This window comes from Schistocerca nitens, chromosome 9 (assembly GCF_023898315.1).
Source record: "Schistocerca nitens isolate TAMUIC-IGC-003100 chromosome 9, iqSchNite1.1, whole genome shotgun sequence".
Classification (NCBI taxonomy): Eukaryota; Metazoa; Arthropoda; class Insecta; order Orthoptera; family Acrididae; genus Schistocerca; species Schistocerca nitens.
In genome coordinates, this window is record NC_064622.1 from 179,388,909 (window position 1) to 179,416,750 (window position 27,842).

General features: G+C 43.8%; 1 protein-coding gene and 1 pseudogene across 2 annotated transcripts in view; one reads left to right on the forward strand and one right to left on the reverse strand.

Moving 5' to 3' along the window:
* Positions 1-27,842, forward strand: part of LOC126203227 (protein I'm not dead yet-like) — a 294,708-nt gene that overhangs the window by 131,286 nt on the left and 135,580 nt on the right. The gene's annotated exons all lie outside the window — the stretch shown is intronic.
* LOC126204563 (5S ribosomal RNA) lies at positions 22,409-22,525 on the reverse strand (annotated as a pseudogene).

Genomic DNA, 27,842 nt, shown 5'->3' on the forward strand with positions numbered 1-27,842 from the left:
TCTATGAAATAAATTACCAAGTATTGTAAAGAAAATTATGTATGCAGTTCCTGTGAAGGTAAATGTCTTTTTGTGCTCCCTCATTTTTTGAAAAAAATTATTATTTACTCGACCTTAATAGTCATAATATATATAGCAGTTCATGACAAATTACAAAACTCCGCCATCTCTCTCCCCACATCCACCACTGCTGGCGGCTCACCTCCAACTGACCAGCGCTACGAGCTGTTCACAGCCAGCTGCCTAACACTACAATGGTTGAGTATTACAACAATGCAAAGCAGCCACAGACTGCACACGGCACAGCCGGTGATTTTCATACTAAGGTGGCGTTACCAATAAAAAAACCTAAACAGCCTACTTACACTTGCACCATTTTAAATTGTCAGACACGTTTCCTAAGTCGACAGATTCTATGAGCGGGTCTTGATTTTTCTTAAGCCTTGCTTGCATCACTGTCGCAACGTCTTAACTGGTATTCTCGTGTCTTTACCTTTCTGGAAGCCAAAGTGATCTGGCAAGATGAAAAAAAAAACTGTGTAAGCTAAACAACATAGTTGAATATATGAGTACAAACACGTAAAGCGCAATAATAACGTACTATACAGAAACAGAAAAAGAAGACCGCTTGCGGAATCGCTGTAGGAACCACATTGACACCAAAAGCGTTTGTGGACAGTCGTGTATACAAAAGAGAAGCATCAGGCAAGCTTACGACCAACTGTTCATATGCTGTAAAACGGTTTACTGTAAAAATCAAGTGTACGTGATGTGTACTTTCGAAAGCGCAACGAATTTCATTATGATGTGATTCTTGAGTTTCTCCCGGCGTATTTGATAATCAAAATATCCACGGGTGTACTGCCGGTCTACAGTGTCCAACGGGCACAATATTTCGGCGATCATACATGTCGCCATCATCAGGTGAACTGACGGACTGAGCTCCTGTGAACGTGCCGGCACGGAGATCCGTACACTATGGCTGCTCAGGGGGAACTGGGTTCGGTCGCGGCGGCGGCCGATTTAAATACCCTCCGCCCGCGGCGCGCTCACTCCGCCGTCCGCGCCCCGCGCCACGGTCGCGCGGTGGAACAGATTGCGACGGCGTCTGAGATGACGTCGGTGTGATGGCTCTGTCCGCCGTGGTCGTCACAACTATACATTTGCTCGATTTACTCTTGATTAACCCAATCGCTGGTTCCCAAGCCTTGCTAAGATTATAGCCACAGTCACGGTTTATGAGGTTGTCATTGGTGCGAATTTCGGTGGCCTCTCTAACAACGCTGTCCCAGTATCTCGACGTCTGTGCCAGAATCCTCGTGCGTTCATACTCCATAGCGTGATTTTCCGACAAACAATGTTCAGCGACCGCCGACTTGCTCGGATACATCAGTCGAGTGTGCCTCTGGTGTTCACGGCATCGATCCTCGACGGTACGCATCGTCTGGTCAGACCACCTGCATCGCTTCATGCTTGAAGTCTTCGCCTATGGCGATGACATCTTCCAGTATGACAACTGTCCGTGTTGCAAAATCGGAATCGTGATACAGTGGTTTGAGGAACATTATAGCGAACTAACAATGATGTCTTGGCCAGCAAATGTGCCTGATCTGTAGACATATCGGGCGCCAATTGCTTGCCTGTAATCGCCATCCCGTAATTTGCGGGAATTGTGCGTAGACGTCTGGTACCATATTCTTCTGGAATACCGTCAAGCATTTGAAGAATTCATGCCAAGCAGAATGGTTCAAATGGCTATGAGCACTATGGGACTTAACATCTATGGTCATCAGTCCCCTAGAACTTAGAACTACTTAAACCTAATTAACCTAAGGACATCACACAACACCCAGTCATCACGAGGCAGAGAAAATCCCTGACCCCGCCAAGCAGAATCTCTGTTGCATTGTGTTTGAAAAGTGGTCATAATGTTTTGGCTCATCGGTGTATGTAGACTCCCATCCTGTAGACACTCATTGAAAATGAAAAGAAGAACATAACTTGTAAATCTGTGGTGCTTTTGTGCGAATCCTAAGGTATTTCAGAGTATTAACCAATTAATGTGTTGCGATAACGCAGAGTGAGTAAGACATTTATTATCCATCCTTGTACGACAGCCATCGGTAAACACTCCATGCTTATCATACTGCGTACCTGCGTCTATACAATCTCATCTGTCTTCTTAATTGACATCAGTCTATATTCAACGATTACAAGAATTTACTCAGTCTTACTGCCGTCTTCAAGTAATCCTGGGATTTCACAGCGAGATAGAAACTCCCCATTGTAAATTACCAATATGTGTTTTGAGTACTGGCGAATGACCAGCCGCTGTATTACGCAGCTTGTTATAACGTCGAAGAAGGGTCGTTTTTAATACTCGTTAATTCCCTAAAATGAAAAAGATGATAACTTAATTATCTTCATTCTGTTTAATATTCATTAGGTTTTGCTTTTATCTTCTAGTAACCAATGTTTTTCACATCTTGCGCAGTCGCCTATTCTAACGACAGAATACGTTCATTGCTACCACATAAAACGCCCATATTTGGTACTGAGACTTACTTTTGTCTACCCATCCGAATTTGGTACGAGGGGACTCCAATAATTGAGTTACACATTAATATGGGAGATCAAGTAACTTTTACTGAATGCTTCACGACACTTCAAAGTAACACAGATACATGACACTATTTTTCATCAGCCACCAAGTCTCTGCGAACAACGATCGGAGCGTCCTACCAATCGTTCAGTTCCTCCACGATAGAAATGTGCTCCTTGGCCACAGAGCCATTCGATAACCGCGGTGTGAACGACCTCGTAGTTGGAAAATCTCTTTCCCTCAAGATATTCTTCCAGCTTGCGGAAAAGATGGAAATGGTGCAAGTTCTGAACTTACTGATCACCGTCACCCACCCCTGTGCGGACTTGGTCGAATTGTTGGCGCCATCTCACTGCAGTTGGACGCGATACTGCATTTGTCCATATATATACCGCCAGAATATCACTGTGAATCTGTGTGAAAAGAAGGCGTTTTGTCTACAAGAATCATACTGTTTACATCTACGTACATACTCCGCAATCCACCACACGGTGCGTGGCGCAGGGTACCTCGTACCACAACTAGCATCGTATCTCCCTGTTCCACTCCTACACAGAACGAGGGAAAAATGACTGCCTATATGCCTCTGTACGAGCCCTAATCTCTCCTATCTTATCTTTGTGGTCTTTCCGCGAAATATAAGTTGGCGGCAATAAAATTGTGCAGCAGTCAGCCTCAAATGCTGGTTCTCTAAATTTACTCAGTAGCGATTCACGAAAAGAACGCCTCCTTTCCTCCTGAGACTCCCATTTGAGTTCCTGAAGCATTTCCGTAACACTCGCGTGATGATCAAACCTACCAGTAACAAATCTAGCAACCCGCCTCTGAATTGCTTCTATGTCCTGCCTCGATCCGACCTGATAGGGATCCCAAACGCTTGAGCAGTACTCAAGAATAGGTCGTATTAGTGTTTTATAAGCGGTCTCCTTTACAGATGAACCACATCTTCCCAAAATTCTACCAATGAACCGAAGACGACTATCCGCCTTTCCCACAACTGCAATTATATGCTCGTCCCACTTCATATCGCTCTGCAATGTTATGCCCAAATATTTAATCGACGTGACTGCGTCAAGCGCTACACTACTAATGGAGTATTCAAACATTACGGGATTCTTTTTCCTATTCATCTGCATTAATTTACATTTATCTATATTTAGAGTTAGCTGCCATTCTTTACACCAATCACAAATCCTGTCCAAGTCATCTTGTATCCTCCTACATTCACTCAACGACGACACCTTCCCGTACACCACAGCATCATCAGCAAACAGCCGCACATTGCTATCCACCCTATCCAAAAGATCATTTATGTAGAGAGAAAACAACAGCGGACCTACCACACTTCCCTGGGGCACTCCAGATGATACCCTTACCTCCGGTGAACACTCACCATCTATTACTTAAGAAGTCTTCGAGCCACTCACATATTTAGGAATCAATCCCATATGCTCGCACCTTAGTTAGGAGTCTGCAGTGGGGCACCGAGTCAAACGCTTTCCGGAAGTCAAGGAATATGGCATCCGTCTGATACCCTTCATCCATGGTTCGCAAGATGTCATGTGAAAAAGGGCGAGTTGCGTTTCGCAGGAGCGATGCTTTCTAAAGCCGTGCTGATGCATGGACAGCAACTTCTCTGTCTCAAGGAAATTCATTATATTCGAACTGAGAATGTGTTCGAGAATCCTGCAACAAACCGATGTTAAGGATATTGGTCTGTAATTTTGAGGATCCGTCCTTCTATCCTTCTTATATACAGACGTCACCTGCACTTTTTTCCAGTCGATCGGGACTTTACGTTGGGCAAGAGATTCGCGATAAATGCAAGCTAAGTAAGGAGCCAATGCAGTAGAGTACTCTCTGTAAAACCGAATTGGAAGCCCATCAGGACCTGGCGATTTATTTATTTTCAACCCATTCAGCTGCTTCACAATCCCAGGGATGTCTATCACTTGTCCTCCATACGGGAATCTGTACGAGACTCAAACGGCGGTATGTTTGTACGATCCTCCTACGTGAAAGATTTCTCGAATGCTAAATTAACATTTCAGCTTTTGTTTTGCTGTCTTCCGTTGCCATGCCAGACTGATCAGTGAGTGACTGGATGGAGGCCTTCGACCCGCTTACCGATTTTACGTAAGACCAGAATTTCCTTGGATTTTCAGCAAGATCTTTTGCTAAGGTATGACGGTGGTAGTGGTTGTAAGCTTCGCGCATCGCTCTTTTTACAGCAGCACGAATCTCTACTAACTTTTGCCTGTCCTCGTTCTCCCGATCTTTCTTGTGCCGCGAGTGCAACTGCCTTTGCTTCCTGAGCATTCTCCGAGTTGGGCTGTTAAACCACGGTGGGTCTTTTCCGTCCGTAACCCACTTTTGCGGCACATACTTGTCCAATGCGTGATTTACAATGTGTTTAAAATTTGCCCATAATTCTTCCACGTCCATCGTAACGGACTGTTAAGCGTACTTCAACTTTGGAGTACGTTTCCAGTTGCAGCACTCTTTCAATTGCTCTCTGTGATACACCTGTTGTCTTTCCGCTGCAGAACTGTCTCTGCAGGAACTCTGAAAAATCAACTCTTTTTTCTGACAACGCGCCGCTGTTGTTGCCCAATGGTTTAGCCTGGGACGACATGTGTACCCCACTTTCTGAAGTCCCTACGCGCCACTGTTGTTGCCCAATGGTTTAACCTGAGACGACATGTGTACCCTAGTTTCTGAAGTCCCCACGTAGAATGCTACTTTTATTTTCTACACTGTAAGTATGAATTGAAAAACGTCTTCAGTCACAAATTTTCGTGTTTTATTAACTACACGATGCATTTCGGACCCTGTGGGTCCATCCTCAGGTGGAAGGTATCTTGAATGAGATGAAATGCATGTTCTTGTTATGAAAAGGTTTGATGTCAAATGCGGAAAATATGTGCGAAACTTGGAAAAAAAGAACGGTGTAAACGGACCACATAATCAAAGAAAAGCGTTTTTAACTTCCTAACACCATCATACATTGGTTTCGCCATCCTGATCATGCATGTCATTTCACTTAAGAGGCACATTTGCAAACACATTTTTGTAAACACTTTACAGATGTTGTTGTACATGGTATGATCAAAGATGAATTTGTACTAGCGCCAGAGATGTAATTATTAAACAATTGACATATGCAGGGAATAACTTTAGAATAGGACTTTAAAATTACTGAAATAACTGTGGCTTGCGAAATTTGTGTGTTAAATTAACACAGTTTCTGGTTTCTTGATTTTCATGACAGGAACATACATTTCATATCTTTCAAGAGCAAAAATAAATCGTGAGTTAAGACAACTTACACCCGAGGAAAATGCATCTTGTAGTTAATAAAACACGAAAATTTGTGACTGAAGGCGTTTTTTAATTCATACTTACAGTATATTGAATAAAGTTACATTTACAGTTGCAAAATATGGATAAAATTAAATCTTAATTTTCATCGAACTTTGAGTAATATTTTTTATTTTTACAGTTCAATATTGGTTAATTTTCCACACGATCCTTAGAATTTGAGAGTTTGCACCTGAACACGAAATCACGGTGTGCCTAAAAATTTGTAGTGTTGTATGCCGAACGAAAATGCAAAGGGACATCAATTAATTTGATGGGGAGCTATAGTGAGTCAGCACGCAAGTAGAAAAGAATTGCTGACAGAACTGACACTGTAAGGGCGGTTTGTGAGGCGCACCTGGATAGCTCAGTTGATAAGAGAATTGCCAGTGAAAGACAAAGTCCCCGGTTCGAGTCCGGCACAACTGAAAAATTTCATAACCAAACGCATCTGTGGTAACAACTCCAGGCGATTTACAAACATCGCACCTATACAAAGCCACAGATGATTTCAACAAAACTACAACAATGCAACACACCAACAAGTCAAGAAAATTGTAGCCTCCTACTGAAGATTAGTATTCCCCCTTTGCGTAGAATTACTTTTTATATAAGGGACACTGGAACTAATCGCCTTCTGTACTTATCACGAGTGGACAAATGAGTTTATGAAAGTTTCCATTAAAAATGAAGTGTGGAGACACCTAACAATGTATATGACTGATGATCTAAAAGTTTCCATTAAAAATGAACTGTAGAGACACCTAAGAATGTATATAACTGATGATCTGTTTCCATTACTATTATGGTGATTCCATGTCAAGGGGTCTAGGGCTCACCACCCGATCATCTTTGGTTATGTTCAGACTTGATGTGCAGCTGTGTTAAGCTATAGAGGAAGATATACAGAATTATAATTTACAAGTTTCAATACTCCGGGAGCAGTAGCTCCTAAACGAAGGGGGACAAAAATGTTGCAGCCAAATTCAAAATATTAGTTCCACAAGTGAAGTGCTGCACATCAGTGAAAGATTGTTGAAGCTTATATTGTACACAGTCTGTAAGTTTTATCTACTTTTATTCACTATTTTTACACCAAGTGGCATTCAACTACATCAATAAAAATTTTCGCGCCAAATTTTCTGCTAAGTAGCTTGATCTCTTCACTTAATTACACTATCTGATAAAAATTTTCAAGACAATCTGATGATGATATGTCTGAACGAAACACGTGCAAAGGTGAAGATGGGAAATCGCGTAACTGAGGAATTTGAAACTGTGACAGGACTCAGGCAAGGATATGGGTTGTCCCCTATCCTGTTCAACTTTGCCCTCGAGAAGATCGTACACAAGACCTTCCAAGAGAACGACATCTGTTTACTCTCTAGGGCGGAAGAGGAGTTGGAGCAAATGACCAAAGCACTAAACGAGACTGTCAGCAAATTTGGTCTGAACATAAACGAAGCCCAGACAGAGTACCTCGTTATGACGCGTTGACATTGTCAGACTGCTGGTCATCTACAATCACTGCAGGTTGGGGACCAGTCCTACAAGAGAGTGCATGCATTCAAATACCTAGGGGCACTTTTCACTGAGAACTCGTCATGTGAAGCAGAGAGCAATGCCAGAATACAAGCAGGAAACCGATCTTAACACAGCCTAGGACAACTGCTTCGGTCCAGATATCTCTCCAGACAGTTCAAGATTCGACTGTACAAAACCCTGATCCAGCCTGTTGTTCTATATGACTGTGAAACATGGAGCACCCGGAAACAGGACTTCCATAAGCTCTTTGCTTCGGAAGATCTTCGGTCCGGTTGTGGATGCAGATACGGGGGAATGGAGGATCAGATACAACTAAGAGCTCGAGGAACTATACCAGCAGCCCAACATAGCAGGAACTGTCAAAGCCAAACGAATGCAGTAGGCCGGCATGTGGCCCAGATGGAGGATCACAGATGGCCTCGGAAGCTCCTGGATTTCACACCTACAGGAAAGAGACCGCCAGGGAGACCCAAGAAGTCTTAATAGATGTGGACGGGTGGTAGATAGAAGCAATGGACAGAATACAGTAGAGGAGGTAGTAGTAGACGCCCTATATAATGCGGTATTGAGTACTTGATGTCACGAAAGGCAGACCCGCCAGTGCAAAAGTAGGCGGGAAGCATCGTGTTGTCAGTGAAGAAGCAGCAACATCAGAATGGGTCGGTCTGGAGAGCTCACTGGCTTTGAACCTGGACTAGTCTCTGGATGTCCAAAAGTCATCTGAGTAAACAAATCCACCAAGTACATTTCAACCCCTCTGAAGCTGCCTAAATCGATCGTTGGCGAAGTGAAAAAAAGTGGAAATGCGAAAGGATAACTGCAGCTGAAACGAGACTAGGCAGACTTCATGTACTGACGGAAAGGGAACGTCGAGGATTGTGAAGGTTGGTTATCAAAAATCGCATGAAATAGTCGGAAAGAATCACTCATAAGTTCCAACATGCCACCAGCAGTCCAGCTAGCACAATGACTGTGCGCATGGAGTTAAAAAGAATGGGGCGCATTGGTCGAGCAGCTTCTCATGAGCCACGTGTTTCTGTAGTCAACGCCCAGCGGCGCTTGGGGTGCTGTAAACAGTGTTGAATCTCGCAATACCCCGTGGCAATCCGATGGAAGGGTTTGGGTGTGGCGAATACCTGAAGAACGTCACCTGCCATCATGTGTAGTGCCAACAGTGAAGTATGGAGGAGGTGGTGTTATGGTGTGGGGGTGTTTTTCGTGATTGGGAGGTGGTCGCTCATTGCACTTAAGAAAACGCAAAATACGGAAGTATGTCAACACATTTTACAGCATTGCGTACAACAGAAGAACAGTTGGGAGACGGCCACTATCTGTATAAGTATGACAATGCACCCTATCATAAGGTACCATCTGCGACTCAGTGGTCTGTGAACAGTAACATTTCTCAAACGGACTGGCCTGCCCAGAGTCGAGACCTGAACCCAATGGAACACATTTGCGATGATTTAGAACGTCGTCTTCGCCCCATCCCATAGCTCCCATCATCACTATCTTCTCTGGTCTGTGCTCTTGAGGAAGACTGGGCTGCCATTCCGCCACAGACATTCAGACACCTCAGGGAAAGTGACCCCATCCGATTTTTGAGGCCTCACAGAGGCGAAGGGTGCACCCCCCCTCCATATTAATGCCCATTAATAGGTGTCTGGATACTTTTGATCAGATAGTGTAGTTTAGGATTGCCTTGCTGTCAAGCAATTTCTTCACAACATCTGCAAATTTTGTCACTTTTACTACGTTGTTTTTGAGTTGTAGTGTAGCTTAAGTTAGCCAAAAAAATTGCATAAAGTTTAAATGACTTTTCTATCCTTGTCCGTGATAAGAGACGCCTGATACATGTTTCCGGTTACTTTCGTTTGAAAGAGCATTCTTTTCCCTACAAAATTTCAAATTTCCAAGCCATAATTTCTTCCGTGTAAGTCTACAGTTATCGAGCAAAGTCTCCCTTGCCCATTTCCATTTTGGAGCTTCACCTTCTAACATCCCTGGTTCGATTCCCGGCCGGGTTGGGGACTTTTTCTGCCCGGGGACTGGGTGTTTATGTTGTCCTCATAATTTCATCATCATCATCAGTGGCTAGACTGGACTGTGGAAAAAAATGGACTGTGTGAAAATTGGGATTTTGTACGGCCGCTGATGACAGCGCAGTTGAGCGCCCCATAAACGAAACATCATCTTCTAACAACACATTATTTCTTGCAATGTCTATCAAATATATGTAGAAAATCTATATGACTTGAACTAAATATGAAACTTGAAGGCTATTTTTTGCACATTTTATTTTTGCAGATGGGGTTTCATATTGTTGCTTTTAAACTCTAATGGATTCAGAAAGTGAAGAAGACATGCCAAATTTTACTTCTGATCATTTGGGCCTTCATGTTGTCATTTTCCGGCCTATAAATCTAACGAAAGATTGAAAATGTTGAAAACTTTCCTCATCTACGAGAGGAACTGTTGCTAGTTGTCTGTCATTCTGCTTAAACTTAAGTCATAACTCTATCCATTTTCCTGATAAAATCTGAATGCATTTTGTAGTTCATTTTCAACGTTGGATCGTCACATTTGAAAAAAAAAGCTTTAGTCACTCTAATGAAATTCTTATCAAATAATCTAAGAAAATGGAAAAACACGATTTTTAGCCGAATAAAAAGCTCGTTCACACCAATGTTGGAAAAAGGGCTCGTGTGGCAGATCTCACATATCCTGCATACGGGAGACAGATTGCCTGTATGCAATATAGTCATTGGTATTGTGGATAAGAAACGCGATTTATACGAGCTGAATAGTGCAGTTATCTTTCTTTCTTGGAGTCAGCGCTTCTGATATAGAGTATCTTTGAATTCCAATATGAATCTTTCATTCTACAACGGAGTGTGTACTGATGAGAACCTGCATGACAGCTGTACCCTTACCATCCATAGGGAATGTTTTTACCGACTGAGCTCCCCATGAAAGACTCACGACCAACCTTCTCAAATTCAGTTCTTTCGGAAGCTCCTTTCTGTTTCCCAAATTTTACAGGAGTTCTCCTTCAGCCAATGGCAAATGTTTGGGTTCGAGACCTGGGTCGTCAAAACAGATGCAATCTCTCAAAAACCATTTTGGTAACTGCAATCTGCTAGGCGTCGCGACCCTCTGATGTACTAAATGGACTTAGACGGTATGCACGAATGTTGATCAACCTGCTACCGAGGAACAGGTTACTGACCAAATAAATCAGGTTACAACATGAGGCATATCTACCACACCAGTTTAGTGAACCCTCTGAGTGTGGATCTCTGGAGCAGGATAATTGTAGAAGCAACAGTTTTTGCAAGTGATGATCTATGAGGTGTAGAATCTTAGGTACTCGTTTCTTAGCATCTAAGAGTCACGGGAATGTAGATCAAATGCAATGTGACTTCGAAAACATGGTCGTTAGAGATGGAGCATGAACTCAATTTGGACTTGGATATCGGATTAAGCTACAGGAGTTCTCCTGATTTGTGGAAACTGCTGAAATCCTAAATCCGGATGACCAAAAAGGGATCTGAAACATACTCGTGACGAATACGATTCCAGTATCTTAACCGCTGTGCGACCTCGTCCAATCGCAGCAAGTCGTCTCATGACCATTTGTGTGTCCATTACACAGACCAGTGTCAACAGGTGCGTTGTTGACGTCAGCTAATGTCACCAGCCAATTATCGTTTTCACCGAGTTCCTTCTGAAGAGCCCAATAATCAGTAAAAAATAAACATCCAATAAATCGCGTGGAACTAATGGCCTCCACGGATAGGGCCAGCACTAATTATTTTCCCTTTTCTTACTACTTATTTGATTTAGTGTTTAGTTTCTATAAATCTTTTCATCTCTAAACACGTTTAAGTTATGAGTGCAATCGACAGGAGATCCCAAAATAGTTTCATATTGCAGGATTTCCAGAAGGCTTTCGATACAGTTCGTCACAAGTGGCTTCTAATTACATTGCGTGGCAGTGGAGTATTGCCTCAGTTGTGCGACTGGATTCGTGATTCCGTATCAGAGAGGTCACAGTTCATAGTAACTGACGGAAAGTCATTGAGTAAAACGAAAGTGATATCTGGTATTCCCCAAAGAATTGTTACAGGTACTCTGCTGCCCCTAATCTATATAAATGATTTGGGATACAATCAGAGCAGCCTTTTAGTTATTTGCAGGGGATACTGTCATTTGACGCTTAGTAAAGTCATCAGAAAATCAAAACTAACTGTAAAATGATTTCGGCAAGACATCTGTATGGTACAAAAAGTGGGAATTGATTCTAAATAAAGAAAAGTGCGAGGTCATTCACATGAGTATTACGTAAGAGGAAAGCGTTGATTTTCGGTTACACGATGAGTCACAAAAATCTGAAAGCAGTCAGTCCAATTAAATAACTAGGGAGCAGCTTAAACTGGGGCGATCATACAGTTTATACTGTGGGGGAGGCGAACCAAAGACTGCGGTTTATCGGCAAACCACTTCGAGGATACAACAAATCCACTTAAGATACTGCCTGCACCACGCTTTTCCGTCCTTTGCTACAGTATCGATGTGCAATATGGGATCCTTACCAGATGGGGTTGACGGAGGACATCGAATAAGTCCAAAGAAGAGCACGTCGTTTCGTACTGTCGCAAAACAGGTGACAGAGTGTCACGGAAATGAGACGCGAGTTGAGGTGGCAATCATTAAAACAAAGGCGTTTTACGTTGCGGCAAGATCTTTTCATGAAATTCAAATATCCTACGTTATCGTTTGAATGCGAAAATATTTTGTTGACGCCCACCTAGACAGGGAGAAATGATCATCGTAATAAAATAAGAGAAATCAAAGCTCGCACAAAAAATTAAAGTGTTTTCTTTTTTTGCGTGCTGTTCGAGAGTGGAACGGTAAAGAAATACCTTGAAAGTGGCCTGATGAACTCTCTGGCCAAACGCGTAATTGTGAACTGCAGAATGGTCTAGTAGATGTAGATGTAGGTACTGAATTGTCATATATTAATACTATAAAGTCCCCCGCCAAGTTTTTCTGTCTATATGTGGAGACTAATTTTAGCAATTACTGTAGAGTTTCTGAACCGGTTTCCACTAACAGAATGATTCGAGAGAATGGTTTGTGTGTATAATTTATTACCGATAGACCAGACAAGTTGTCCATCCGTAGATACTTAGTACTTCCCGTGCGAAGATCGCTACTGATGTATAGTTCACTGATGGCAATACAGTTAAAAAAAAAGAAAGAAAGAACGAAGCGCCACGAAGGAATTATGCAAATGGAACGCAAATGGGTAGTTGTAATGTACATGTACAGATAAACAAATGATATGAGTTTCAGAAAAATTACACGATTGATTCGAAAACAGAGTTTCAGAAATTTAACAAATCAGTAACTAGTTGGTCCACGTGCGGCCCTTTTGCAAGCAGTTATATGGCTTGGCGTTGATTGAAAGAGTTGTTGGATGTCTTCCTGAGGGATATCGTGCCAAATTCTGTGCAATTGGCGCGTCAGATCATCAAAATCCGGGGCTGGTTGGAGGGAATGCACCTAATGTACCAAACGTTCACAATTTTGGAGAAATCCGGTGACCTGGCTGGTCAAGGTAGGGTTTGGCAGATACGAAGACAAGCAGTAGAAAATCCTGCTGTGGGCGTGGGCGGGTATGTCTTGTTGAAATGTAAGCCTAGGGTGGCTCGCCATGAAGGGCAACAAAACGGGGCGTAGAATATCGTCGTCATACCACTGTGCTGTAAGTGTGCTACTAATGACAACCAAAGGGGTCCTGATATCAAAATAAATAGTATCCCAAACCATTACTCTTGGTTGTCGGGCCGTATGACGAGCAACAGTCTGGATGGTTGTATGTTGTATGTTAACCGGGGACCTAGAAACGACGGAGAGGCTCCGTCTCCTCTGCAGCCGCAGTGGTCCACAACCCCATGACGACTACCGCAGACCACTTCACCCCTCCGCCGCCCCACATCGAACCCAGGGTTATTGTGTGGTCCGGCCCCCGGTGGACCCCGCTAGGGAACGTCTCACTCCAGACGAGTGTAACCCCTATATTTGCGTGGTAGAGTAATGGTTTACGCGTACGTGGAGAATTTGCTTGCGCAGCAATCGCCGACATAATGTAGCTGAGGCGGAATAATGGGAACCAGCCCGCATTCGCCGTGGCGGAAGGAAAACCGCCTAAAAACCATCCACAGACTGGCCGGCTCACCGGACCTCGACACATTCGTGCTGGGGACCAGGTGCACGTTCCCACTCCGGAAAGCCGTGCGTTAGATCGCTCGACTAACTGGGCGGGCAGTCTGGATGGTACCCCACCGCTGTCGGTGTGTCTCCAGACGAGCCTTCGATGGTCATCGCGGTCGGTTCGAGGCGGGACCCAACACTAAAGACAACCCTACTCCAGTCATTGGGATTCCATGCCGAAGACGTGTCTGGAGGCACTTCAGAAAGCGGTGAAATAACAACCTGACTATCCCCGCCATATGCCCTGGCAACCAGGAGTGGTGGTCTGGGATGGAATTTCATTTTGTAGCAGGACCCCGTTGGTCACCATCCGTCGCACCCTTACAGCACAGTGATACGTCGACGATATTCTACGACCCGTTTTGTTGTCCTTCACGGCAAGCCAACCTGGTTTACATTTCAGGAAGATAATGCCCGTCTGCTTGTCTTCATGCTTGCCAAACCCTACCTAGGCCAGCAAGGTCGCTGGATGTCTGCCCAATCGAGACAGTTTGGAGCATTAGGGACAGGGCCTTCCAATCAGCTTGGGATATCCCTCAGGAGGGCGTCCAACAACTCAATCAATAAATGGCAAGCAGAATAACTGCTTGCATAAGCGTCAGACGTGGACTGCCGCGCTATCGACTTGTTCAGTTTCTGAAGCTCTTTCTCTTGAATCTGTCATCCACTTTTTCTGAAATTGTAGTAATTCGTTTATCTGTAAATGTACATCACATCTACAGATTTCCGTCGCATTCGGATAATTCCTTCATGCCGGCCGGAGTGGCCGTGCGCTTCTAGGCGCTACAGTCTGGAACCGCAAGACCACAACGGTCGCAGGTTCAAATCCTGTCTCGGGCATGGATGTGTGTGATGTCTTTAGGTTGGTTAGGATTAAGTAGTTCTAAGTTGTAGGGGACTGATGACCTCAGAAGTTGAGTCCCATGGTGCTCAGAGCCATTTGAACCATTTAATTCCTTCATGAGATGCCTCTTTTTGTTTCTCTTAGGGTGTAATTTGCGAATTCTGATGTCCCTAATCAATGGTATAAGGTTCGTTTTAGCCACAAACGTTAGAGTAGCTCATTAATGGATAATGTGACATGATATCTGTTAGTAGCAAACAACTCGAACATTCGTAGGCAAAGAGTGTGCTCACTGCGTGAAGTGATGTTTTGTTTCGCAACTTCGGGCTTATCATGCGCAGTGTCTCAATCGAGCGAACATTACGGTCTTCACGACCTTCCTTGTACCATCAACGTATCGCCGCTATTAGAAACGACTCAAGTGAAGCTTATTTGAGATATCTAAATGATCAAATGACGACACTGATTTCAAAAGATCACTGCTTATCAAAATATTCGACAGTGATAAGACTGGACGTCTCAGAAGGAAGACTGCTATTAGATACGACCAGCTGCTCAAAGCATATTAAGTGATGCGCACTGAATAAGAGTAATTGAAAGCAGTACATTGTTATTAATAAGTATAGCGATACCGACATCCTGATACAGAGTACGTAGCAAGTGTTCTAAGCTTTGGTGCAAAGAAATGATAAACTCAATTTATTACTCACATTTACTTGGATGTTGTTGCGCGCTTTTAAGATATTCCTTTCAAGGTTATCGATTGCGCATAGCTTTTACAAACACGTACCAGTACACTCCATAGAAGGAATTCCACAGACGTGAAATCACTATGAGGGGTGAGACACAACCGGGAAGAGGGACAAAGTGGTTCAGGTATTGACTTTTCCCATCTTGCGTCCGTCGTGATGGGAATACATGCCATAAAAAAATTTCTTCTCGTAAGTGCTGTTAGAAAATGGAACGTTAGAGAAATATTCCGAAGGTGGTTCGAAGAACACTCTGCCAGGCAAGTAAGTGTGAATTGCATAGTAGTCGTGTAGATGCAGATGCACTTTGGGTGAAGTTCTGTGTTAAGCAGTCCGGTGTAATTAGTACAGCTTTGTCCTAATGCACTGTGTGGAACAAGGAAAAACCATTAGTTATTATCTGCACTTGAAACAAACAACACAATGTCATTAGCAAAACAAAGTTTGTTTAGATACGCTCCGTTAACACATATTTCTACTTCGTCTGCTCTGCTTAAGGATCTGAATATTTCCTCGAGGAGGGCTAAGAATATTTTCATGACATGGCCCGTCTTTTACAGTAGTTTTGAATTTGTAACCATTCTGATGAAGTCCATTGGAAGCTGAAGCACCGACTATGCGCGTTTTTAGTGTTCTAAGACAGATAGGTTCATTGGGTTGTTCCTCAAGGACTGCCGTAACAGTTATTGTAACTCACATTTCTTCTTGAAACCTACGAATCCCACGCAAGAGCGAAAAAAATCACATGCAGTTATTTAGGATCCAGAAAAAGGCTCTTACACAGTGCTGCCACCATAATCCACTAAGTATTAGGTCTACAACTTTGCTTCCGCCGTTTTGCAATAGACGGCAGTAGTGGAAAGTAGTGGTGCAAGTCGTTTGTCATAAATGTCATATAGTAAGCTTAGGCATCTGAGAACATAACGCCGTCAAAATACCAGTCGATTTTTTATTGCATCATAAAGTTATTCTCGACTCAATACGTCAACTTATGAGCCCAATTCTCGTAATCTGCGGGAGGTTTTAATTTTCTGCTTTGATACGAAGAAATCTGCGGCTGCGGCTCACAAAAATCTGGGTAAGACCTATGATGTGACGCCTGTTAGTGACAGAACTTCGCAGAAAATGGTTTCCATGCTTCAAGAATGGTGATTATAACGTCGATGACCGGCATGGTCGTGAAAGAGAGAAAGATTTCGATGCTACTCCAACCGACGGGAAGAATCACAGGAGATCGTTATCGAAAGCAATTGATGTGTTTGAGCCGAGCACTGAAAGACAAACGGCCACACTACAGCGATAGACATGAAAAAATAATTTAGCAACATGACAATGCACGACCCCATGTCGAAAATCCCGTCAAAACATATTCGAAAACGTTGAAATGGGAAGTTCTACCCTACCCGCTATATTCTCCAGATATTCCTCCCTCTGACTGCCATCTTTCTCGATCTATGACACACAACCTAGCTGACTAGCACTTGCGGTCATATGAACAAGTGCAAAATTGGATCGATTCATGACTCCCCTCAAAAGATGTCCAGTTTATACACTGCGGGATTCGTATGCTGCCCTAAAGCTAGGAGAAAGCAGTGTCCAACGAACTGTAATTTTTTTGTAAGTATTTCACAATAAAGTCTCGAACTTCGAGAAAAAACGGCGGGAGCAAAGTTGGAGACCTAGTAATATTTTGAAATATATCAGCTTTAAATACACTACTGGCCATTAAAATTGCTACACCAAGAAGAAATGCAGATGATAAACGGGTACTCATTGGACAAATATATTATACTAGAACAGACATATGAGTACATTTTCACGCAATTTGGGTCCATAGATCCTGAGAAATCAGCACCCAGAACAACCACCTCTGGCCGTAATAACGGCCTTGATACGCCTGGGCATTGAGTCAAACGGAGCTTGGATGGCGTGTACACGTACAGCTTCCCCTGCAGCTTCAACACCATACCACAGTTCATCAACAGTAGTGACTGGCGTATTGTGACGAGCCAGTTGCTCGGCCACCATTGACCAGACGTTTTCAATTGGTGAGACATCTGCAGAATGTGCTGGCCAGGGCAGCAGTCGAACATTTTCTGTATCCAGAAAGGCCCATACAGGACCTGCAACATGCGGTCGTGCATTATCCTGCTGAAATGTAGTGTTTCACAGGGACCGAATGAAGGGTAGAGCCACAGGTCGTAACACATCTGAAATGTAACGTCCACTATTCAGAGTGCCGTCAATGCGAACAAGAGGTGATCGAGACGTGTAACCAATGGCACCCCATACCATCAAAAAAATGGTTCAAATGGCTCTGAGCACTATGGGACTTAACACCTGAGGTCATCAGTCCTCTAGAACTTAGAACTACTTAAACCTAACTAACTTAAGGACATCACACACATCCATGCCCGAGGCAGGATTCGAACCTGCGACCGTAGCAGTCGCGCGGTTCCGGACTGAAGCGCCTAGAACCACTCGGCCACCGCGACCGGCCCATACCATCACGCCGGGTGATACGCCAGTATGGCGATGACGAATACACGCTTCCAATGTGCGTTCACCGCGATGTCGCCAAACACGGATGCGACCATCATGATGCCGTAAACAGAACCTGGATTCATCCGAAAAAATTACGTTTTGCCATTCGTGCACCCAGGTTCGTCGTTGAGTACACCATCGCAGGCGCTCCTGTCTGTGATGCGGCGTCAAGGGTAACCGCAGCCATGGTCTCCGAGCTGATAGTCCATGCTGCTGCAAACGTCGTCGAACTGTTCGTGCAGTTGGTTCTTGTCTTGCAAACGTCCCCATCTGTTGACTCAGGGATCGAAACGTGGCTGCACGATCCGCAACAGCCATGCGGATAAGATGCCTGACATCTCGACTGCTAGTGATACGAGGCCGTTGGCATCCAGCACGGCGTTCCGTATTACCCTCCTGAACCCACCGATTCCATATTCTGCTAACAGTCATTGGATCTCGACCAATGCGAGCAGCAATATCGCGATACGATAAACCGCAATCGCGATAGGCTACAATCCGACCTTCATCAGAGTCGGAAACGTGATGGTACGCATTTCTCCTCCTTACAGGAGGCATCACAACAACATTTCACCAGGCGTTCGCCGGTCAACTGCTATTTGTGTATGAGAAATCGGTTGGAAACTTTCCTCATGTCAGCACGTTGTAGGTGTCGCCACCGGCGCCAACCTTGTGCGAATGCTCTAAAAAGCTGATCATTTGCATATCGCAACATCTTCTTCCTGTCGGTTAAATTTCGCGTCTGTAGCACGTCATCTTCGTGATGTAGCAATTTTAATGGCCAGTAGTGTAAGTGAAGTGAAAGACTAGAGAAAACTCTGTGTTCCGCACATGAAATTAACAGCAGACTACTTCAAAGTGACTCGGCAGTATTAGTAAGATTTAAACAAACTGTTTCAATATAATAATAATATAATTACTCCAATTACATCACATACAAGAGTCATTCGTATTAACATCCAGTAGCACAGGTCGAAGGTCGGAGATTTTCTCCGCTCAGGGACTGGGTGTTGAGTTGTCCTTATCATCATCATCACTTCATTCCTATCGACACGCAAGTCGCCGAAGTGGCATCAACTCTTAAGACTTGCAGCAGGCGAACGGTCTACCCGACGGGAGGCCCTAGCCATACAGCGATTCCATTTCCCCCTTACTTTTCGTCACAATTCTCTTCAATGACTGTTTGTCAGTATCGTTCAAAACACCCTTTCGCCAGCGTTGTAATTTAACGCATAATGTTTTTCCGCTTTCCCTGTATGCTATATAAATCTTCAAACACCAAACACCCACCGAGCGAGGTGGCGCAGTGGTTAGACACTGGACTCGCATTCGAGAGGACGACGGTTCAATCCCGCGTCCGGCCATCCTGATTCAGGTTTTCCGTGATTTCCCTAAATCACTCCAGGCAAATGCCGGGATGGTTCCTCTGAAAGGGCACCGCCGACTTCCTTCCCCATCCTTCCCTAATACGATGAGACCGATGACCACGCTGTCTGGTCTCCTTCCCCAAACCAACCAACCAAACACCTCGCTATCTTGGTAACGAAAACACACACCACATGAGCACTAACAATTTTATTGCGTTCGAATTCACATACCTGTGACATAATGCACTGGAAATTACACAGAACACGACTCTGACAATGAGTGACACTTACAACAAAATGGTTCAAATGGCTCTGAGCACTATGGGACTTAACTTCTGAGGTCATCAGTCCCCTAGAACTTAGAACTACTTAAACCTAACCTAAGGACATCACACACATCCATGCCCGAGGCAGGATTCGAACCTGCGACCGTAGCGGTCGCGCGGTTCCAGACTCAAGCGCCTAGAACCGCTCGGTCACTCTGGCCGGCACTTGTACCTTCAACAAAGCGAAATGTATACGATAATTGCCTGGTTGTCGTTCACTGGTGGCTTCATCAGCCTTCCATTATCCATGCCGACTTAGTTTGGTCAGGTCTGTTGCCTGCTCACCGTGTCTCTTCCAACAAACACTTAAATAAAAACAGCTAAATATAGTAACGCAATCATTTATGGGTTTTCGAACTTACTTTCTAAACTCGTCATGTACAAGAAAACTACCACCTACCGCAATAAACGAAAACAAAAGAAAGCATTTAACTAAAATCGAACAATTTGGTTAAGTGATTCTCTGTCACAAGTTAAAACTCTATGCCGAAACGTGCCTCGAATCCGATACCTGCTTCTTGCGGACAGTGCGCTAGCAGTTCCTCCGTCACCAAGCATATGAATCGATTTAAAGATTCAGCTTTCAATGGTTCCATTCCATATCTTCAAAATTTCTCAGAGGTCCTTCCACGATCCTGTGGCGCTACCTACCACGTGAAAATGATTGTTACAGATAATTTGACGTAACCATAGCCACCTAAGTAAAATGTTTTCTGGAAAATAAGATTTCGGTACTGTTTCATGTTTACCAGTCTATGAGTACGCCAATGTAGGAGTCTGCATTGTTACCTCTAGTTGACAGAAAGCGTAGGACAAGTCGCGTCAAACCTGAGAACGGCTGTTAAGAGCTCGTGTACGTGTACGTGTACGTGTAAAAACAGGAGAAAAATAAAGTATTTGATGATATATAAATGTTTTCAATTGGAATTGTTATTGAATGATGTTAAAATAAACATATTTATTTTAGGATTTATCCAGTAATTTCAGATGGTAGGCCTATAATCCGACAGGCGAAGCAATGAGTGTTGATGTACTTTCTGCCAGGTACAATTTCTGAAGCTTTTGGCAAACAGCCACATTTTGTCAATGTTACTCGCTTCTATGTCAGTCACCTTCTGGCACTGAATACAAGAACTGTCATAAGGTAGCTACTTAACTTGTTTGTGGCCTTCACGTCTATCTGTGATAAATAATCTCGCCTGTCGCCTGACAGCATTCGTGTTGTGATTTATCTTCAAGTATTTTATCAAGTGGCCATCAAAAGCTATCTCGGATTTAGTACTTCAAGACTCGCTACTGAATACAGTCGTTCTCGTGTCGTGCAGTTATCTTCGATAAACTGCAGTAGGAAGCAAAAGAATTCAAATTGTTGAGGAGAGAGCAGATTTATGTTTTGATTCTAAATCTCACGGAAATATGAATACTGTTTTCTGAACTTCGGTGCTGACTGAAATAGTGCGATTTTACATCAGGAACTTGTTGGAATATCAGTTCTAGTTTAGTTTCTGTCTTCCAGGGATCGCAGTTACGGTGCTCCTCTTATTTGTTTGCGAGAGAAAAACAAATGTGACTAAAATGTAATATATAACTCATATTATGTACACGATACCGCGCAGATGATTAATATTACGGAACTGTACATAAAATCTAGTTTATTAGACTGAACCCCCTGATACTGCTGTCAGAATTTCTGAACATCGTGACCTGGAATCAAAAAGGAACTGTGCACCTGCTTGGGGACCTTCTCAGAGGTCTTTTGGTGCTTTCTACCGTATCAAAATAATTGTTACAACTTGACGTAACCATAGCCTCCAAAGTAAAATGATCCATTAATTTTGGTGCGTGCAGCCGCATAAAATTTAGTCCTTATCGCCGGCCAGAGTGACCGAGCGGTTCTAGGCGCTACAGTCTGGAACCGCGCGACCGCTACGGTCCCAGGCTCGAATCCTGCCTCGGGCACGGATGTGTGTGATGTCCTTAGGTTAGTTAGGTTTAAGTAGTTCTAAGTTCTAGGGGACTGATGACCTCAGAAGTTAAGTCCCATGGTGCTCAGAGCCAGTTTTTAGTCCTTCTCTTAATATTCCGGCCGCATACCTTTCAGTCATCTTCAGATTGTGCCGACAGACTTTGGCAAGAGCACAGCCCATAAAGACTTACGTTTATAAGCAAATAGCTGCCACCATCCTTCCGAGACGATGATTGTCCTTAGAGCGTTGTTCCACAGAATAGTATATACACCGTGGTTAGCGATATCCATTTATACAGATCGTGGCAGTTTCGCGTACACGAGGTATAAAAGGGCAGTGCATTGGCGAAGCTGACATTTATACTAAGGTGATTCATGTGAAAAGGTGTGATTATGAGGGCACAGTCCGCCTGCTTAGCTGGGTGGTAACGTGCTCGCCTCCGATGCACGCGAGCCGAGGTTCGACTCCCGAGCGGGTTGGAGATTTTCTCCGCTAGGGGACTGGGTGTTGTGTTGTTCTCATCACCGTCGCGCATGTCGCCCAATGTGGCGTCGACTGAAATAAGACTTGCGCTTGGCGGCCAAACTTCCCCGGATGGGGTCTCCCGGCCAACGATGACATATAGCACTCCGTCTTCAGGCCACGAGTGGCCTACCGGGACCATCCGACCGCCGTGTCATCCTCAGCGGAGGATGCGGATAGAAGGGGCGTGGGGTCAGCACACCGCTCTCCCAGTCGTTATGATGCTATTCTTGACCGAAGCCGCTACTATTCGGTCGAATAGCTCCTCAATTGGCATCACGAGGTTGAGTGCACCCCGAAAAATGGCAACAGCGCATGGCGGCCTGGTGGTCACCCATCCAAGTGCCGAACACGCCCGACAGCGCTTAACTTCGGTGATCGCACGGGAACCGGTGTAGCCACTGCGGCATGGCTGTTGCCGCCAACGATGCCATATGCTCATTTCATTTTTTCATGACGGCACAAGGGGAATTAACACATGTGGAATGTTAGCTGGAGCTAGACGCATGGGACAGTCCATTTCGGAAATCGTTAGGGACTTCAATTTTCCAAGATACACAGTGCCAAGAGTGTTCCGAGAATACGAAATTTCAGACATTGCCTCTCACCATGAGCAACGCGGTGGCCGACGTCCTTCACTTAACGACCGACAGCAGCGGTGTTTACGTAGAGTTGTCAGCGCTAACAGGAAAGGAACACTACGTGAAGTAACTGCAGAAATCAGTGTGGCACGTACGACGAACGTATCCGTTAGAACAGTGCGGTGAAATTTGTCGTCATGGGCTGTGGAAGCAGACGACCGACGCAAGAGCGTTTGCTAAGGCTGCGGTCACAGTGGCCCCGATATCGGTGGATTCCGCCGACGACCGTCATCTTTTCGTATCAGTACGCCACTACGTGCGCGGTCACACTATAGCCGATCCTATCTGCCGAATGTACAGACTTCGGACGACAATCGATTTAAATTCAAATCAGTTTGTTTTCTTCGGTCTAATCGACCGAATTTCTCGTACACGAAATGTGGAGCGTGAGAAACTGATAAGTTTAGTCCAATAAAGAGTGAGTTGTAGCATCCTGAGCATGAAAATGTCATAATCGGGCTATATTCGGAATCTATGTACTGAGATTGTAGCTTTATTCGAAACCTCAAATAGGCAAAAACTTCATCGGAAATTTTAGGCAAAGATTAAAACTTCAAAAATTAATTTTTTCAAGCGAAGAGACGGGCGTATCTTACGTGCTTGTAGCTACTGTACTGGATCTTTTTTGTGCTAGATTGTCATTAGTTGCCTACAAATTATTATTACTGCTTACTGGCGTTTTATGCCAGTAGGGCCGTCATACTATTAATATGAAGTGATTTGCAAATGTGGTGTACGGTATGTATTTCCATTTTTATGTTTTCAGAGTAATTCATGCTATACTTTATGCTTGTCTTTCACTTGTGTGCTGAATGACAGTTACTGAACGTTAACTTACGTACGTTAGCACAACTTTAAATACATACAGCGAAACAGAGTGTTTACATCTTGCATTGCAAGGTCACCGCGAATTATCTCGATTGTGTAACAGAACATTTCTCCCATCATCTCATATATTCATAGAAGTTGTCTGGTTATTCCGATAACTGAGGACAGAGTGTTTAGTACTCGCCATGTTCTTAACGAAACAGGAAAGCATTTTGAGACGTGGTATTATAAGCTGGAAAAATAATTTGATCAAGTGAGAAGGGTGGCTTATCTTTTACTTAATGTTACTGTAGTGGATCTTTTTGGGTTGTGGTATGTGGACATCAGCTGTCTGCAGATTATTATTGCTGCTTACTGGCGTTGTTTTTTTAGCAGTAGTGTGTTGATTCTGTTACGTGAAGTGGTTTGCAAATGTGGTGTACGTATGTGTTTCCACTTTTCAGTGCCTTAAGTGTTCAGAGTATCTTGCACTAACTTTGTATTTGTCTTCACACGTATATTGAATGTCAGTCATTGAAGGTTAATTGACATATACCTGCACAATGTTAAATAAATTCAGTAAACCAAATTTCGAGTAGGCACCTACTTGTAGAGGTGTGATTTGAGGTCTATTAAAAAAAATCCAATCCTCACATTAAAGATGCATTTCTGGTTCAAGCAAAACCAGAAGTGACATGGTGATATTTAACATCTGTCAATTACATCTTTCTGATAATTGGGCCTATACCACGTTCTGAAAAGAACAGTTTCAAAGTTTTTGTGTTATATGTTAGAAGTTATTTACGATGTTCTAAATACTAATTTAAAATCTAATATTTTCATTCGCTCGACAGGCAGTCGAACGAGACATACCGTCTTGCGCGGAGGTATCGAACGGAGCACATTATTTTGCCACGTATTTTTTCTACATTTTTTACAAAAGGAGCCAATGTGTTAATTAATGTTACATTACTAAATGTTACCACTGCAGACCTACTGAATTATAGCCAACACTACTTGCAACCATATATTCATCACTGCAACGTACCTACCCATTAAATGTTCCTTTTCTGATTTCCGACCCACTACTGCGACTCGGTTCTTCGGAATTTGAAAACGTCGTATTAAATTCGTGAAGGGTTGCTGGTAAAGTGGTTTTGATCCTCCGATTATCTTCAGTAGTCAACTGTTTGTTAACAGCCTACGTGGCAGCCTTTCTACGGCTAGCATACCGATCCACATAGGGAAGCATTTCCAAACATGTCAAGTTATTGCGGTCACGGGCGAAACGCTAGTGTTGGCGACCGTGGGCTGTCGACCGTGAACATTTGATTTGTTAGCTGGGGGTCTGCATGAAGTCTAGCAGCCAGGCTTGCGTCTCCCGTGTTGCAGCTGCAAAGTCAGAAGCAGGTCATGAGCAGTGTCTCTTCTCTTGTTAATTACGACTTGTGTGCTTATATTAAAACAAAGACTGCCTACCCTGATGTCTGTAGTCCGAATACAGGGTGCAACAAAAAGGCATGGCCAAACTTTCGGGAAACATTTCTCACGTACAGAGAAATAAAATGAGCATGGGTCCGAAAACGCTTTATTTCCACGTTACAGCTCATTTTCTGCTTCTCTTCTAATCGCATTGATCATGGGGAACACACAGAAACAGAAGGTACCGACATTACCTGAAACTTTTTTTTTTTTGCCAAGCCGGTGTGGCCGAGTGGTTCTAGGTGCTACAGTCTGGAACCGCGAGACCGCTAAGGTCCTGCCTCGGGCATGGATGTGTGTGTTGTCCTTAGGTTAGTTAGGTTTAAGTAGTTCTAAGTTCTAGGGGACTGATGACCTCAGATGTTAAGACCCATAGTGCTCAGAGCCATCTGAACCTTTTTTTTTAATTTTTTTTATTCCATCTTTCAACGCGTTCGAGCACCTTTTCATAATGCACGGCCTGTGGCGGAGTGGTTACACGTCAGTAACGTTCCTGTAATGGATTGGCGTGCACAGAGTCCTGACCTGAATCGTATAGAACACGTTTGGGATGTTTTGGAAAGCCGACTTCGTGCCAGGCCTCTCCGACCGACATCGATACCTCTCCTCAATGCAGCACTCTGTGAAGAGTGGGCTGCCATTCCCCAAGAAACCTTCCAGCAGCTGACTGAACGTGCGCCTGCGAGAGTGGAAGCTGTCATCAAGGCTAAGGGTGGGCCAATACCATACTGAATTCCGGCGTTACCGATGGAGGGCGCCACGAACTTGTAAGTCATTTTCAGCCAGGTCACCGTACACTTTCGATCACATAGTGTACATTTCACACCGCCATGTTACACGCTACATTTCGGAGCCCTCTAGCAGCAGAGGGTTGCAAATATGGAGACATGAAGAATAAATGTGTAGAATGTTAATAACGGTCGTTTTATTTAAAGTAGCTTCAAGAGTTTTCACATAAAAAATTCGGAGAAATTACTTTTCAGCAAGCCCTCCTATTTAATATACAAAACTGACAAAGTATATGTTATTATACATATAAGACTAACATAAAACAGTAAAAATATATAGGCTTTTCTCCGCAAGTACCCTAAAGTAGAACTCTTTTGTGTAATATATATATATATATATATATATATATATATATATATATATATATATATATATATTCCATTATTTACTTTTTTCATTTTAAAATGATATACCCTACGACTCAGGAGCATAAAAATGTTTACTAGAATATACTAAAATCACAAAATCTTAGTGACAGAATGAAGAATCATTTAAAAAGTATCCTTCCAGTAGAGCGCGCTACATTTGTAAAGCTGAGACTTTTTGGGGACATACAAAGCGCATCGCACGACCACAATGGATGTACCAGCCAGTTCACATCACAAAGAATAATAGCACAATTTGGTTGGTTCAAATGGCTCTGAGCACTATGGGACTTAACATCTATGGTCATCAGTCCCCTAGAACTTAGAACTACTTAAACCTAACCAACCTAAGGACATCACACAACACCCAGTCATGACGAGGCAGAGAAAATCCCTGACCCCGCCGGGAATCGAACCCGGGAACCCGTGCGCAGGAAGCGAGAACGCTACCGCACGACCACGAGCTGCGGACAGCACAATTTGGACCACAGATTCGAGCTGCCTACGAATTTCCAAACGCACTGGTAATAATTTGAGACCAGTCGGATTATTAATAAACAATTCATCAAACAACTCAATCGTTTAAAGCCGTTTGATTACTTTTCCCCAGCCAGTTACTGGCACCGAGGGACTGCCTACATGGAGCGCTATCAAATGGAGAGGTCAGAGTAATTTTCGCATTCTCCATTTGTTTAATGTAGAAAATACTCAAAACGGAGAATTTTCTTTACTGTCCTTGGCCGTTACATTTGAAATTTAGCTGAAGCCACGTGGTGGCGTAGGATAACCAGTTCTCCCTAGTTCGGAGAATTCGCGCTCAAACAGGTGTCCCAAATTGAGGGTCCTAGAGACCCGGCCTCCCGCCGGGGCGTAGTCACACCACCGCTTCGTTCCCTCCTCCTGTCACATTGGCTCCGGGGGTGTACTTGTTAACTGCGGACGCACGCTACGGTTAGGTGCCCAAGTTTACAAATAGGTCCGACAGCCACGCACCGGGGGCTTTCGGTTGCCGATCTCAGACGCCTTCACTTTGCGGACTGTAGTAGAAATTTGGAAATTTGTGGTAAGGTTTTATAGGACCAGACTGCTGAGGTCATCGGTCCCTAAGCTTACACACTACTAAATCTAACTTAAACTAACTTACGCTAAGGACAACACACACCCCCATGCCCGAGGGAGGACTGGAACCTACGACGGGGGCAGCCGCACGGATTGTAACAAGGGACCCAAGACCGGGCGGCAACCTCGCGCGGCTGCGGACAGTAGTATTGGGGATGTTGTTGCCGTTTTATGAGACAAGTAACGTATTTTATTACCTTGTCAGCAGCCTTGTGTTAGGACCATCGGTGTGAGTTAGCACGATTCGCGTTCGGAAACTTGCAGCTTTCATGTTGGTTGCTACACCGCAGTTACACCGTATGTACCGTGAGTACCTTAAACTACGACCTCACAGAATGTAATGAGGTTAGCTTTTTCAGTCGGCTCCTGCATCTGTTTTCGTAATTCTGGTCTCATGGTTAGCATCTCATCATTCTCTCGTTAAACCATTCCTTGCTCTCTCTAGAATCTGAACGTATTATTGTTTACCACAAGGTGTTTTTTTATGTGGTATCATGTGTTATTCCTTGTCCTACAGCAAGGACATAAAATTAA